Source organism: Panthera tigris, chromosome D3 (genome assembly GCF_018350195.1).
Source record: "Panthera tigris isolate Pti1 chromosome D3, P.tigris_Pti1_mat1.1, whole genome shotgun sequence".
In the NCBI taxonomy this organism is placed as follows: Eukaryota; Metazoa; Chordata; class Mammalia; order Carnivora; family Felidae; genus Panthera; species Panthera tigris.
The window spans coordinates 11,360,663-11,364,126 of record NC_056671.1 but is presented as its reverse complement, the minus strand read 5'-3'; the positions used below and the strand labels follow the sequence as shown (position 1 = coordinate 11,364,126).

General features: G+C 55.2%; 1 long non-coding RNA gene across 2 annotated transcripts; it reads right to left on the bottom strand.

Annotated features, from left to right (window-relative positions):
• Positions 1-1,746: 1,746 nt before the first annotated feature.
• Positions 1,747-2,712, bottom strand: LOC122232602. 2 transcript variants are annotated; one of them, XR_006209959.1, is made up of 2 exons: positions 2,503-2,712; positions 1,747-2,388 (listed from the first exon to the last, which is right to left on the bottom strand). It is a non-coding gene; the product is annotated as an uncharacterized LOC122232602 (long non-coding RNA). The 2 variants fall into 2 exon arrangements; XR_006209958.1 differs by having other exon boundaries at positions 2,517-2,712.
• Between the last annotated feature and the right edge of the window lie 752 nt (positions 2,713-3,464).

Here is a 3,464-nt window from a genome sequence, read left to right as displayed (position 1 = left end):
ACAACTCTGGGAGCAGCCTGACTGGAGACAGAGGGAATCTTCCAATGGGACAAGGGGTAGAAAGACTGGCCAGGGTGAGACAAAGGGGGGCAGCAGGCACCCTCCCCTCATATAACCCAAGAAGGCCCAGTCTAGGTATTGTTCAACGATGATGTGCCATCCATGGACTGATCGGTAATTCGAGCCAGGTGACCTTGGGGGTGACCTTGACAGGTTGTTTTCCCTCTCCAGGCCTTGGTTTTTCCATCTTTTAAATGGGGATGTAGTCCCCCCTCCACCTGGGAGAGTACAGATGGTGCTCTTGACCTCTATGCCTCTGGATGAAATCAGGCAAAAAGAGACAGCTGGATCTTTCTCGAAAAACAGAAGAATTTCTTGAGAACAAGCAGAGCGGGGACACGGGTGGGCGGGCAGAAGAGGAAAACGGAAGTTGTAGGCAAAACCGCATGGCACAAACAATAGAGCTGGACTCATACGCGGCTGGTCTGAGCTCAGCTCCTCCACGTTCTGGCTGGGTGACTTTGGGCAAGTCACTTACCCTCTCTGAGCCTCGGCTGCCTCCATTGTTATAGGAGCATAAAGACAGTAGCTGCCCTCATGGAATGGTAAGCATGAAATACGACCGTACGTATAAACTGCTGAGCACAGCACTTGTCACATAATCAATTCTCGGCAAACGCTGGGTGTAAGGTCTACCCAAGGCTGTTGGTGGTAGCGCTTGTGGGCCACGGTCAATGGTATTTTCCAAAGAGGCCTGTAGTCCTATTCCTTGTCCGCCATGCTCTTTTGCATCCTTACCTCACTACATCCTCCCCGAGGGGGGATCCGGATGGCCGCGGTGACCCATTTGTAACCAACGGAAGTCCAAAAAGGTCACACTGCTTGCACCTCATTCTCCTGAAATGCCTCTTCCCTAGCTGTTCCCTCCTGGAACCCAACTGCCATGCTGGGAGACACCCGAGCGACACGGAGAGGCCACATGCAGGTGCTCTGGCTGACAGTCCCAGCTGAGCCTGGCATTCCAGTCCCGAACCCAAGCACTAGACACGGTGATCGAGATGTTTCCAGGCGATTCCAGCTGTTCAAGTCACCAGTGGCCATTTGTCTGCCAAGCCGAAGCCCCAGGTATTGGGGAGCAGAGATGTCATCCCCACTGCGCCTTGTCTGGATTCCTGACCCGGGCAATCTGTGAGCCAAATGAAACGATTGTCGTTTCACACCACTAATTTTGGGATGACTTATGTGGCAACCGATAACTGGAATGTGGGCCGGATGAGGTTCCGGGCCCTTGTAGTGCACACGGGTCAAGGGCTTCTTAGCCCTTTTGTTGCCTCGTTGAAGTTCCAGGAGCATAAACAGCCCCCGTGCCTACCCCAAAGTGTGTTGGGGGATGTCTGGACTCACCACCCCACTAGGCACACACTAGGGGTCCTGCTAGGGCACTGGGCATTCGGGGGATTTGCCTGGCAGGGTGCCGTCCCTTCTCCCCCGCTTTCGCAGTGTCAGACCAGAGTCTTTGTGCTCACGCGTGGTGCAGCAATGACGCTGGTGACGAGGGCCACAAATCACAAAGCTGTGGGTGAATAACATCATCTTGGGATAACAGATCTCAAAGGGCACCAGCTCAGGGAGAAGTTTCATATAATAGCTACGGAAATTGGCTAGTCTCACCAATAATAATAATAAAGGCAACAGCAATTTGCACCCCATGGGATTTTCCATGGCAAATGACAGAAAACCAGAAACTGACTTAAGCCCCAAAGGCAATTTATTGGCTGGCGTAGCTGAAAAAGTCGATGGATTGTGGAATGGCTTCATCTAGGGGCTTTCTTTCTGTTTCCGTACGTTCAAACTCCCCGCCTTGGCTTTCCCAAGCGGCTGACGGCAACTCGAGGCTCCTGTGCTCACCTGCAAGGCACCAGAAGAACACGCTCCTCCGCTAAAAGATCCGGCGACTGTCTACAATGCATCAGCCCGATTGGCTCTCATCGGGTCACATGGTCTCAGCCAGCCAATCCCAAAGGCAGGAAGAGGGGGCGGTGATTGGTCATCCTGAGTCACATGGCCGTGTTCACGGGGGAGGGGGGCGGAGTGCACAGCACCGAAGCCACGTGGGCTGGAAGTGGGAGCAAGCCCAGTTGCCCAGAGGGAAGTCGCAGTGTGGTTATCGGACACAGAAGCCGCGCTGAGCGGGAAAGCGTGTACCCGCGTGGCCGGTGGCGGCTGTTAGCCTGGGGTGTGCCCGGCGTTCTCCCCGGGTGGTTATGCTGCCACCCTGTCCAGTCGTGATGGTCCCTGTTTTGCAGGTAGAGAAACAGAGCCCTGGAGAGGTCAGGCCACTGGCCTCGGGGCCCACAGTGACGGAACTGGGGTCTGAACGCCGGTCACCTGCCGACAAAATTCATGCCTTGTCTCCTGGCATTCTTTCTATGCCAGAGAGCCCTCCCTCCTTTCGTTCACCAGCAACAAAGACAGAACACTTGTGATGAATGACATTCTTACGTTTCAACACTTACTAGGAGTCCCGCTCGATTCCTGCTGGGAGATAGCCATCCTTCCCTTTCTCCCGGTCTCCGGCGAGCGTTCTAGAACGCCAAGAGCATGGAGATGAGGTCACTGTAAGATCAGCCTGACGTGTTTTTCTTTAGTTTTTATGATGAGAGCTTTCAAACATACACAAAGTCAACGGAGTGGCGTAAGGTAGCCCCACGCACCCATCACCAGCTTCCACGGTAACCCCCCGCTCCCCACCCCTCCGCCCTGATGAAGACGTTGGGGATGGTTGTCACGGCTGAAAAAAAATCGACTTGAATTCATTTGTCGAAAGTGCACGGAGTGACCTTTGGTGGGAAAGTTAAGTTCTAAAATCCCCCAGAAAGGCAAAGCCCACACACGTCCCTGAAATACGCCTTGATACCTCATTGTCCCTCAGATCTAAGGACAGTTTGGTGTTTCTTCATTTGAAGTGATCAGATCAAGTGGCCGGCTAGGGCCAGGTTGTACTAAACTCTGTCACCCCCGCCCCCCCCCCCCACCCCCGCCCCGGAATCCTACTCGGTGCACGGGAGCCAAGAAGAACCCCGGGAGCCCTTGTTCCCATCCGGCACCGTGCGCCCACTTTGGGGCGAGTGCTCCTGGAGCAGAGTGGTGGTCGGATGGAGAAACCGGCTGGGAGAGGTCACCCCCGCTGTTTAAATTCCTTTCTTCTCTCTAGCGTGGTTTCCTGATGCACGCACATGCACGATACCGTTTCACCATCCAGCTGTCCCGCGCTGTGGCATTTGAATTCCTCTCAAGCCCGATAGCTTGTGACGTGGGCTCCGGGCTTGGGGCAAGCCCGCGTCCTGCAGGGAGAGCCCCAGGCGCATCTCAGCTGGGACAAGCCTGGCGAGAGGCTAGGGCAGAGGTGACAGGTGGCAGCCACCGCGTCCCACGCCTCGGAGGGGGGCCCTTGCTGGCTAGTG